This window comes from Acomys minous (genome assembly GCF_964271855.1).
Source record: "Acomys minous genome assembly, chromosome: 9".
Lineage (NCBI taxonomy): Eukaryota > Metazoa > Chordata > Mammalia > Rodentia > Muridae > Acomys > Acomys minous.
In genome coordinates, this window is record NC_140490.1 from 58,417,221 (window position 1) to 58,430,257 (window position 13,037).

General features: G+C 40.9%; 1 long non-coding RNA gene and 1 pseudogene across 2 annotated transcripts in view; both read left to right on the forward strand.

Annotated features, from left to right (window-relative positions):
• LOC311604475 overlaps window positions 1-13,037 on the forward strand; it is a 104,874-nt gene that overhangs the window by 63,666 nt on the left and 28,171 nt on the right. The gene's annotated exons all lie outside the window — the stretch shown is intronic.
• On the forward strand, window positions 7,177-7,387 carry LOC311605112 (large ribosomal subunit protein eL38-like; annotated as a pseudogene). The gene has a single exon. The product of its transcript is annotated as a large ribosomal subunit protein eL38-like (transcript).

Consider the following 13,037-nt stretch of genomic DNA (forward strand, 5'->3'; position numbering starts at 1 on the left):
TAGTCTGGCCTGGCATCTGTGGTCTCTTAGGGTTTGCGGGACCTCTCCCAAGGGCCTTCTGGCCTTTATGGTCTCTCCTGAGAAGTTGGGTGTAATTCTGATAGGTTTGCCATTATATGTTACTTGGCCCTTTTCCTTTGTTGCTTTTACTATTCTTCTTTGTTCTGTATATTTTGTGTTTTGGTTATTATGTGGCAGGAAGATTTTCTTTTCTGGTCTATTCTATTTGGTGTTCTGTGGGCCTCTTGTATGTTTATATGCATCTCCTTCTTTAGATTGGGAACATTTTCTTCTGTGATTTTGTTGAAAATATTTCCTGGGTTTGGAGTCAGTGTCTTCTCTTTGCTCAATGCCTATTATCCTCAGGTTTTGTCTTTTCATGGTGTCCTTGATTTCCTTTTTTCTTTTTTCTTTTCTTTTCTTTCTTTTTTCTTTTCTTTTTTTTGGTCAGGAAATTTTCAGATTTAGCATTTTCTTTGATGGTTGCTTCAAGTTCCACGATGGTATCCTCTAGTCTTGAGATTTGTCCTTCATCTCTTGAATTCTGTTAGAGAAGCTTACCTCTGGATCACTTGCTTTCTTCTCTAAATTTTCTCGTTCTTGTTTCTTAAGTCTCTTTAATGACACTAATTGTCAAATGGCTTTCTTTTGCCTTATTTTGATAATCTGATACTTTTATTATTTTTGCTTTCAACCTTTTGTGTCCTTATGTTTAATGAGTTTTCTGTTGTAAGCAGTACATGGCTGAATTAAGAAATAACACCTCTCCTTTAATGATTTATATGGTGAGCTTTATCTAAATACATTTATTTTAATTACTGACACATTTGGACTTGTTCTGACTTTCATCATCTCATGTTTTCTGCTTTTTTTTTTTAATGTTCTTGCTTTTGAAAAGAACTTCAGTTTGGCTATTCCTTCTACCCTTGGCCCTCATTTGAAGGTGTCATAGTCTTAATTTAGTCCTTGAGCTTGTTTTCATGGAGAAGATTGGCTTATCCTTGGGTTACAAAGCAAAGAACTAGTTCCTAGGGACCCATGGTGGAGGGGATAGCCCCAAGGAGCTCAGTAAGACCAGAGGGCATCGCCATAAGGAACTAGGAGCAGAAGGTGTGGCCACAGGGAGCTTATAGCAAAGGGTGTGGCCACAAGAAGCTCAGTGCACAGGGCGTGGCTTCAGGAGAGAACACTCAGTATTACCTACCTTTATCCTATAGCTGCTCTGCTCTAAGTCAAAGCCCTGTCTCTCATAGACACCAGCTTCCACACAGGCATCCCTTCCATGCTGGTGTTTCATTAGTATCTTAGTGTACATAGTCTCAGTTCCTAGCTTACCTTTGAAGAGAGTGCTGGAATATTGGACTTCTGAAATAAAACCCCACAAATTACTTTCTCCATGTAGACTAATTTATACCCCTCCCTGCATGGCCTTACCCTTTCATCCATATATATATATATAGGCTTTAAATCTTTTTTTAAAAATTTATTTGTATGTGCTTTTTGTCTGCACACATGTCTATACATCACTTGTGTGTCTGGTGCTAGTGGAGATCAAGGAGAGGGTGAGATCCTTTGGAACAGGAGTTACAGTTGGCTGTGAGCTACCTTGCATGTGCCGAGAATCAAACCCCAGTCATCTGGAGGAACAGTTAGTTCCTGCTAATCCCCAAGTCAATTTTCTATCCCCCTCTTCACCACAGAAAATTCCAGTTTGCTAAAAAGCTCTGTCTGTCTTTGCCTTGGTCCCTAGTTGGTGGAGCTGTTGACTCCATTGTTTTTTAGCCCATAGTTTTCCTTTGTGCCTGAAAACCACATTCCACTCACCATGTGAAGTTCGGGGCTTGGGGGGACAATATAGTGATGATTGATGAATGGAGCTTGTTAGTCCCTTTCTTCTCTTATACTTATCTTTACCAGGCTGCTCCAGTGACAGCCATTTTAATAATCTTCTTCAGAGAAAGTACTTATTTCTTCAAAATCTGGATTTAAGGGACTACTCCAGAGTTGGGAGCAAAAGACACACTGACAGCAAGGATTTAAATAGGAGTTATAGGGAACTGTCTGATAGAAAATTCATCTTGGAGAAATGCTGAGTCAGTCCCCAGAGGGAATGCCTACAGAAACCAGAACTCCTGGAGGAAAAGCCAGCTTCCTCCTTGAGCATGATCACGAGTTGAAGCCCATCAATTTAGTCACTTCTACTCTGGCTTCTCCGGCAGCCAGTCAGTCTTAAGAATCTCCAATAAGTTGTGGGTGGATCACTAAGTAAGGATCACCACACATTGGAAGAATGATTTTGTAATGAGTGATAGAACCAACTTTATCTCTAGGAGGCATACATCAGAAGAAAAAAGAATAAGTTACAATAATGTCCTTGGGGAAAGGAACACACTGAGAATTAGAAAGAGTTCTTTGAAATGAAAACTGTGGAAGCTGAAACATGAACCTCAGAAAGGTCTGGAAAGAGAAGACTGTCTCCTAGAAGAAGGATGGGGGAATTATGGGATGGACAACATGCCATAGGCTGTCCAGAAAAACGTTTTTTTTTTTTTTACCATAAACCACACATGGAGTTTTCCTAAAAATATAGAATGTAATTTTCCAGTTTGAATAGGTCATGGTAACTTCATTTGAATTTTAAAAGTATGCGGAAAAGATTCAGAAGGCTGAGAATTGAGGTTACATCAAATTTCTCAGGAGTAACGTGGACCATTAGATAATGTGGAGGCTTGAACGAGAATGTGCCCAAAGAGTCATATATCTGAATGCTTGCTCCCTAGTCGGTGGAACCGTTTTGAGAAGGATTAGAAGATGTGGCCTTGTTGCAAGAGGTGTGAACAACCTAGGAAGCCCCCCATCACTCCCTCTCTCCCCTAGTTCCTCTCCTGCCTCTGTCCCTCTCTCCTCCTGTTCCCCCTGCCTCCTGCTTGTGCATCAGATGTAAGCTCTCTGCTCCTGCCCCAGCACCATGCCTGTCTGCCTGCTGCCATGCTCCCTCACGCGACTTTGAACTAACCCTCTGAAACTGTAAGCAAGACTTCAATTGAACACTCTCTTTTACAAGTTGTCATCTTAGTTAGGCTTTCACTGCTGTGAAGGGACAACATGAGCAAGGCAACTCTTATAAAGGACACTATTTCATTGGGGCTGGCTTACAGTTTTAGAGGTTTAGTCTATTATTGTTACGGTGGGGAGCATGGTGGCATCCAGGCAGACATGGTGCTGGAGCAGCCAAGAATTCTACGTGTTGGTCCAAAGGCAGCCAGGAGGAGACAGGCTTCTGCAGGCAACCAGGAAGAGGTTCTCATTCTACACTGGGCAGAGTTTCAGCATAGCCCACCCCCATACTGACATATTTCCTCCAATCAGAGCACACCTACTCCAACAAGGCCACACCTCCTAATAGTGCCACTCCCTGTGGGCCAAGCATTCAAATGCAGGAGTCCATGAGTCTAAACCTATGCAAACCACCACAGTTGTCTTGGTCAATAGCGGTGGCGCATGTCTGTAACCCCGGTGCTGGGCTGGGGTTGGGTTGGAGACAAATGGATCCTAGAAGCTTCATAGCCAGCCAGGCTAGCCAAAATGGTGAACTTCAGGTTCAATGAAAAACCCACTGTCATCTCCCCCTCCCCCACACTTCTCTCTTCTAGACTGTGGAAGCAACGTGACCAGCGGTCTCACTCTCTTGTCATCATGATGTCCCTGCTTCAATGGGCCATATCTGTTCTTAAAGCATGAGCTGAACAATCCCCTTATTTTTATCATAGCAACAGCAGAGTAAGAAGAAATAGAGCTGACAGCTCAGAACCCGCATCCTGCAACAATCCCGAGGTCTGTGACATGCCCCTCCCGGCCTTTCCAACTCCTTTCAAAAGGGAGTCTTCCCAGAGTCATTTCTTTTAGTGTTCTGTAGTCAAGTGCGTGTTAAAGTTGAAAGTGAAGATGTAAGCCGGGGTCCAGCCATGCCATTAATAAGGTCGCCATGGAGACGACAAGGGTGACAGCGTATTACTATGGGTGAGTGTACTGGCTGGTATCACATCAATTTGGCACAAGCTAGAGTCATGAGAGATGACTTCTTTTGGTGACTAACAGCAATGTGGAAGTGTAAGCTGAATAAAGCCTTCTCTCCCCAACTTGCTTTTTGGTCATGGAGTTTTGTTGCAGCAATAGAAACCCTAACTAAGACAGTGAGATAAAACCTAAAAGCAGTCCATGGGCAGGTTCTGTTTATGTAAATACACGCTGTAGTGGGAAGCATGGGTTCCTTTATATACACTCACAAGTACTCACAAGAGGATCTGGTGGAGCATCACCTTGGTAGAGCTGGGTCCCTGTTGTGGAGAATGACAATGTCGTTAGGTTAGACAGTAATAACACGAGCTCTCAAGGCATTTGAAACTGCTGATCTCTCCCATGGCTGCTGAACAGAAACTCAGTGCCTGGCAGAGACCAGGCTGCTGGGCGGGATGCAGGAGCACAGGCTGCTGAGGTAGCTGCTGCTGTCTCCTTAGCTCCACACAGCTGTTGAAGCTCAAGCCAGCCTCCCCCACCCCCTCCCAGCTCCGGGAATAACCAGGAGCTCCAGGAAGAAAGGGACAGAAGAAAAACATGGAAAGGTGGACTTGAGGAAGGGAGCTCTGGAGAGCGCCCTGGTGGATCTCATCAAGGGGAGGGGACTACTGATGTGCCTGGTGCTGTGCTTTCACAAAGTGTCTTTAGCAGTGACTGAAAAGCAAAACTCAACTGCTCTCTTGGGGTGTGAGGTAATAGCCACAGTCCCTCCCTAATCCCTGTTTAGAAGCGTGTTTCATTAAAGTGGTTTTGACAGCCACAATGGCCAAGGAAAGTCATATGTGAAGGCAGGGAGGAAAGCAGTGGTTTTCTTCTTGAATATGAACACATCTTCTTTATTCCTGAGTTGTTTGACTGCTAGGCTCGAGAGCCCGGACACACTTCCTACATGGAAACCAGATGCTTACAGAGGCTCTGGGACTATAGCCCTGTCTGTCTTTCAAGATGGTCTCTGTACATCTGGCCAGAAGTGGTCTCTAGGAACCGGAGGAGGGAAAATCAAGGCAAACACTTTTGATTTTAGGAAGACCTATTTTTCATATAATTATTTTTACTCCACACTTCCCTCCCACCCCTGGATCAAAAAAGTAAAACCCAAAATACGTTAATGCCCCTTTATGTAAGGAGCCCAGTCCTTAGAGATGACCACTGTTAACTACATCGGTTTTTCTACATGCCACTTACATAACATTTTACAATAGCATGATGTCTATACATACAGCTTACTGGAAAGGTCCTTAAAGGTAAATAAAATTTAAAAATTTAGTGTAGCTTTACGTATGCAAACCCCACTCCCACACTGTGTTTTTTCATGCAGAGGCTTAGTATGCAGATGGGGTTGGCCCACAGCCCCCCTGTATCTGCCTCCTGAATGTTCTCATTTTGACTGAGAATTTTGGTAAGAGGGCTTAGTGTTGTCATTCTGATGGGTCAGTATTGCAGTTCTATAGACAGTAGCTTAATGTGAGTTATTAAATATATCCAGTTTTTGTGCCAGGAACAGAAATGATTATAATAGTACTCCATTATTAAGTTCATAATAAAGAGACTGGGGATGATTCAGCTTGAGTGTCCTACAGCTCTTTTATGTTTAAATTGAAAGTAGATTTTTTTTTCTATACAACATATTCTGATCATAGTTTACCCTGCCCCAAGTCCTCCCCAACTCCTCCCCCACCCAAATCTACACCCTTTATTTCTCTCTGCCATTAGAAAACAGACATTTAAGAAGTACTAGTAAAATAAAATAAAATAGAACCAAATAAACTATCAGAAGAAAAAGAGCCAAAGAAAAAGCACAAGAAACACATATAGATGTGGACCCCACACAATCTCACACACAGAGAGAAATCCAATAAAAGCAACACCGGAAGCTTCAATACATGTGCAAAAGACATGAAAGGAGGAAAAAGTAAAAATGCCAGACAAAGCGTTATGAGACAAAGGAACCTCCCAAAATGCCACCGAGTCTGTTATGTGCTGGCTATCCAATGCTGGGCACGGGGCTGGCCTTAAGAGTGGATTTTATTCCTGTGAGACTTTGTTGGAAAAAGCTAAATTTTCCTCTGCGAGCACTTACCAATTGGAGATAGCTTCTGGGCTAGGTTGGGGGGCTTGTGTCCACTTCCTCTCAGCACTGGGGTCTCATCTGGCTTTAGGCCTATGCAGGGCCTGGGCATGCTGCCACAGTCTCTGAGAGAACATATGTGCGCCCCTCCTGCTTGAGTTTCGAAGGCCTTTATTTGCAGGTGTTCTCCATCCCTGCTGCCTCTTACAGTCTTTTTCCCCTTTTCTTATATGGGGATCCCTGATGGGGAGACCTTTGAGGCAGACATCCTACTTAGGACTGAGTGTTCCAAAGTCTCTCACTCTCTGCACATTGTTCCGTTGTGGATCTCTGTGTTCATTGTCGTCCAAGGCAGGAGGAAGCATTTCTGATGACGACGAGCAAGACACTGATCTGTGAGTACAGCGGAATCTTGCTCGGAGTCATTTTCTTGCTAGATTCCTTGAACAGAACCGTGGTCTTTGGGTTTCCTCTAGGTTCCTAGGCCTGTCTAGCCTCTGATTCTTATCTACCTGAGCAGTGTCAGCATGGCTTCTGTCTTCGTCAAAGTTGTGTTGCTGTGAAGAGATGTCATGACCATGGCAACTCTTATAAAGGAAAGCATGTAATTGGTGCTGACTTATATGTTCAGAGGTTTAGTCCATTATCATCATGGTGAGAAGCATGGCAACATGCGGGCACACATGGTGCTAGAGAAGGAAGGGAGTTCTATGTCTGGATCCACAGGCTGGAAGAGGAAGAGGGAATGAGACACTGGGCCTGGCTTGAGCCTCTAAGACCCCAAAACTCACCCCCCAGGGGCACACTTCCTCCAACAAGGCCACACTTCCCAGTAGTCCTCTAGGGGCCACCATTTTCATTTAAACCACTACAGGTTCCAGCTCATGGAGTGGGACTTGTATCCAATTAGAAACTGGTTAGTTAGGCCCACAAGCTTTGTGTCACAATTGCACCAGCATTTGAAAGCTCCCTGAAGAGGAGCGTGTCTGTACGGAGCATGTGCTTGTCTCCAGCGCCTAGTGTCGGTCACCATGCCTCCGAAACCTGAGGAAATCAAGGACTTTCTGATCACGGTGCGGCAGAAGGATGCCAGAGCTGTCAAGATCAAGAAGAAGGATAACGGTGAAGTTCAAGGCTCGCTGCAGCAGGTACCTTCACACTTTGGTCCTCACAGCTAAGGAGAAGGCAGAGAAGTTGAAGCAGTCTCTACCTCCTGGTTTGGCACTGAAGGAGCTGAAATGAACCAGTCCTCTGCATTTGACTATTAAAAACCCAAGAAAGTAACAAACAAACAAACAAACAAACAAACAAACTAAACTAAACAAAATGACTGAAAAACAAAACAGAGCTGCTGTCAAAAGCATTTTATGCATGTTAATCCTTGAGGACAAAACAGTGACATGTCATTTATGGGAGAAAAGTGGCTGAGATGTTTGAGCCATGCTTCCGACGTCACGGAGCCAGTAGCAGGAGCAGGCTGTACTCAAACCTGTGCAAACCAACTCAAAACAGGTTCCATTTGTTACCTGCTGTTTTAATAACCAGGCGCTCCTTATGAAAACATGTAGCTGTACATGTCAACAGTTTAAAAATGGTTTTGAGATTTGATCCTACGTATCATGGAGTTGTTAAGTAATGAGGCTGGAGTCTGAGTTCCTCTGGCATTTGCCACTGATGCGACTTTGAGCACATCTTTTAAGCCAGCTACAAAGTGATGATACTGTCTATATGATACTGGGTCTACAGAGGTAGGGGATGAAAGGAGGCAAGGTGTATGGAAATTCTCCCTGCAAACCACAAAGAACTGCCTAATAAGCAGGTAATGTTGTATTTATATAGCAATCATAAACTTGGTCACAACAGGTTTTAAAAATTCACTTCTAAGCCAGGTGGTGATGGCGCACGCCTTTAATCCCAGTACTTGGGAGGCAGAGGCAGGTGTATCTCTGTGAGTTCGAGGCCAGCCTGGTCTACAAAGCGAGTCCAGGATAGTCCAGGCTACACAGTGAAACCCTATCTTGACCCCCCCAATTCACTTCTAAGATAATTCCATCAGAGTAACATCAAATGCAGATTTTATAACGATATGAAAATACAAGGAACCTTTTAGTCTTATTTAAAAGGTGGAACATAAAATGTGCTGGTAGTGCATACCTTTAATCCTAGGGAGGCAGAAACAGGCAGATCCCTGAGTTTAAGGCCAGCCTGGTCTACAGAGTTCCACGACAGCCAGGGCTATACAGAGAAACCCTGTCTCAAACAAACAAACAAAAAATAAATAAAAGTTTCATCATGTTCCCAAAGCCAAGCTCTGCATCTACGGGGGTCCTCAGTTCTCTCCCAGGTTAATTGATTTTTTTTTTCATCTCCCAGTACATCACCATTGAGGGTTTTAGCTTCTTTACTTTGATGACCAAGCTTGCTTTTCTTATATTAAATTGTTCTTTTATAAACATTACATCCACATGTTAAGAGACAAATCATCAATAGAAAAGCAATTATAATGAAAAATAGCTGTGTGTCCCCAACTCCCTAGTTTTACACCTATTTCTAATTCCTTTAGCTCTTCTAGGATTTGCTTCCAAACTTTAAAATATGTTGACTTTGCACTTTTGATCAATTCGTTTTGGTCTATTTTTGACTGCCTATAATAAAAATAGGGTTCTAGTTCTCATAACCTCTCCCTTCCCCCACTTCCTCAGCATTCACTGGATTATGAAACAACTCTTAGAGTATGTTTGCTTTTGTTTGGGGAGGAAGAGGATTGAGACAGCGTCTTACCCTGTAGGTCCCAGGTGCTAACAAACACAGCCTTTCTTCCTCAGCCTTCTTTGTACTGGGATTACAGGCAGGAGCCACCCTCACTAGCTTCTGTGTGTTTGTTTGCATTGACGTGAATGATACATAGTATGACTAATATTGTTCGCTCCTGAGACAAAGTATGAGCTACCACTGCCATTTCCTTTCTTAAAAGGAATAGACAATGGAAAACAAAACAGACAGCAGAAAACAAAATTAACTTAAAGGTAGCTAGACTGACCAAGAGGAAAAGTCCTTAGTATCAGGAATGAAAGGGGCAACATCACCTCACATTCTATAAATTATTTCTTAACATAGTAAGAAAAGAGCAACTATATTTCCAAAACCTCAATAAATTAGATAGTCAAACTTGTCTGTCTGGTTGCCAAAGCTTTTACAAGGAAAATATAAAACATGAATGGCCTGTATGTCAAAATTGATTTTACGAGTATTTAAAATCCATCTGTAATAAAAGTCTCTCTCTGTCAACTTGTCTGGTGAAATCTATCAAATGTTTAAGGAAGAGATAACACTGATCTCACACAAGCACCCACAGAAAATAGAGTTGAAACGTAGCCCATCTCATTTGCCTTAACAGCAAGGAAAAAAACTTATAGATAATATTCTTCTTGTACATAAAAGAACAAATCTTTAAAGTATTATAAAGATAATGCAGATGGTGGTAGGAGAAAATAATGAATCATGGTTAAGTGGGATTTATCCTAGGAAGTTAAGGTTAAATATTTGAAAACTAATAGAGTTCACCACATTAACAGAACACCACTTGGCAAGGCATGATCGCCACTGCTGATTAAAAACACCCAGGGAAAGCGAGCGTAGGTGTGGTGGTTCACCCCTGTGCCTCTAGCCACTTAGGACGTTGAGGTAGGATGATGCCAAGTTCAAAGGCAGCTTGACTCTGTCTCCCAAAATACACAACATCATATGAAAAGGGAATGCCTTCAAACTTAAAAAGGGCATCTACAAAACAAGCAGCTGACAGTGACATATAGCTCAATGGGTAAGATGACGTGTGTACCCTTATCCTCAGGAATGGGCAAGGGCATCACTTTCACCAGCGTCTTTGGTATTGTACTCAAAGACATAACCAGTGAAAAGAATTTTAAGCAAATTGGAAAAGGAAAAAAACAAACTGATTTATTCACAGGCATGATTATCTATATAAAAATTCCTAAGGCAACATGAGGTAAATTTAACAAAGTTGTAGTATATAGACTCACTATTTAAAACCCATGGGGATGCCAGGTGTGGTGGCACAGGCCTTTAATCCCTGCACTTGGGAAGCAGAGGCAGGCAGATCACTGTGAGTTTGAGGACAGCCAGGGCTACACACAGAGAAACCCTGTCTCAAAAAAGCCAAAGCAGCAGCAGCAGCAGCAGCAGCAACAACAACAACAACAACAACAACCCCAAACCAAAGAACCCAAAAAACCCATGGGGCAAAGGTTTGAAAAATTCTGTCTGATCACAATGAAAAAAGCTAAATAGCAGCAGCAACGGAAACTACTGAAAATACATAAACACATGGAGATTAAAAAACATTGGTAAATGATGTGTGGATTACTGAAAAAAAATCAAGGAAGAAAACATTTAAAATCCTAGAATCAGACTGAAAATGAAAACACAACATACCAATGAAGGTAGTCCTAAGGGGAAAGTTTATAATGGTAAGTGCCATATTAAAAATTGTTGAGGCCTAAAATTAATTACTTAATGATGTGCAAAAATAAAACCTCAAAATAGATGAGAATTAAAATCAAGGCAGATATTACAAAATAAAAACAAAATTTAAAAATACTAAAAGTAAAATGAAGAACTGGTTCTTTGAAAAGATAAAGTCAAAAAAAAAAAGAAAAAAAGAAAAGAAAAGAAAAAAGAAGAAAAGATAAAGTCAACAAACTGTCCATTTTAGCCAACGTAGTGAGAAGGAAAGAGAAAACACAAATTAATAAAGTCAGAGCTGAAAAAAGAGACATTACAACAGACACAGAGGAATCCAGAAAATCATGAAGATATACTTTAAAAACTATATATTTAACTAAATTGGAAAAGCTTTAAAAAGCTGATGAATCTCTGTGTGAATATGACATGCTAAAATTAAATGAAAATGAAGTAAATAACTTAAACAGAACTATAACGAGCAAAAATATTTAAGCCGTGATAGAAAGGCTTTCAACTGAAAAATCCCAGGACCAAATGGATTCATCGCAGAATTCTATCAGAACTTCACCCAAAGTGTTCAATTTACTCCATAAGATAGACCAGGAAAGAGGGATTTCAAACTCTTTTTATGAAGCCAATATTGCCCACACACATCCAAGCCAGACACCATCAAAACAGAAAATTACAAACTGATTCCATCAATGAACGTATAGATACAAAACTTCTCAATAAAATATTTGAAAACTGAATTCAGTATCTCAGCAAAAAGTTATTCATTCATAATTACCAAATTGGCTCTATTCCAGAGATGCAGGGATGATTCAACAAATAAAAACTAATAAATACAATTTAGCACATAAGTGGACTAAATAAAAGAAGTCAATGTTCATTTCATTATATGCTTTTGACAAAACCAAAATCCTTTTATGATCCAAGTAATGGAGAGGCTAAGGATGGAAGGAGCATACCTTAATATAACAAAGGATATAAATGACAACCTATAGCCAATATCATACTGGAGAAAAACTTAAAGAATTCCCATTAAAATCAGGAGCAAGCTAAGGTTGCCCACTCTCTTCTCTTCTGTACAGTATAGTGATTGAAGACTTAACAAAAGCTGTGTTAGAAGAAATGGAAATAAAAGGGATAATGGGAAAAGAAATAAAAGTATTTCTGTTTTTGTAGATATGTAAGAGACCTTAAAGCCTCCACCCAAATCTCTTAGAGATAATAAACACAATCAGTAAAGTGGCAGGACAGAAAATTAACAAACAAAAGTCAGCAGCCTTTCTGAACACCAATGACAAATATTCTGGAAAAAGAAGTCCAGGAAACAATCCTGTTCACAATATCCACACAAATAAAGTGCCTGGGGACACACCTAGCTAAAGGACTGAAAGACCTCTATGTGAAAACTTTAAAACACTGAAGAAAGAAACTTAGGAAGACACTAGATAATGGAAAGATACCTTGTGCTCATGGACTGAAAGAGTTAATCTTGTGATATTAGCCACCTCATAAAAAAGAATGTATAGATGCAATACAATTCCAATCAAAATTCCAAGGCCACTTTTCACTGGCATACAAAGAACAATCTTAAAATTCATATGGAAGCATAAAATACCAAGGATGGTCAGAGGAATTCTGGGCAAAAAGAACATGGGAAAATGTCACCGTACCTGATTCCAATGAGTTATGGTAACAAAAATAACATGGTACTGGCACAAAACCAGTAGACCAAGGGAATAGAGTTGGGAACCCAGATTTAGGTCCACACACCTACAGTTACTCAATTTTTGACAAAGATATAAAAAATATACGATGAAAAAAGATAGACTCTTCAAAAAATGGTGTTGAAAAACTGGATTTTAATATGCAGCAAAATGAAACTAGATCCCTATACCTCACTCTAAGCAAAACTCAACTCCAAATGGGTCAAGGACCTCAACATAGAGTCTGATACTACAAAATGCTAGCGGAAAAAGCAGGAGACACTTCAGCCTATAGGCACAGGTAAGGACTTTCTGGAGGAAACTCTGGTAGCATAGAAAATAAGACTAATAATCAACAAATGTGATCTCATGAAACTAAGAAGCTTCTGTACAGTGAAGGAAAATGTGAGGCCAACAGAGTGGGAGAGAAGCTTTGCCAGCTACTCATCTGAAAGATGATTAGCGTCTAGAATATGTAACAAACTAAAGAAGCTAAAAAAATTTTTTTAAGAAAAGAAACAACCCAATAAAAATGTACCATGGAATTAAACTGAAATAAATTATCAATGGCCTCTAAAAAGTGTTCAGCAACCTTAATGGTCAGAGAAGTGAAGAGTAAAACTGCTTTAAGATTCTGTCTCACTCCTATTAGAATGGCCACCAGGAAACACAGGTAGTAATAAATGCTGGTGACGATG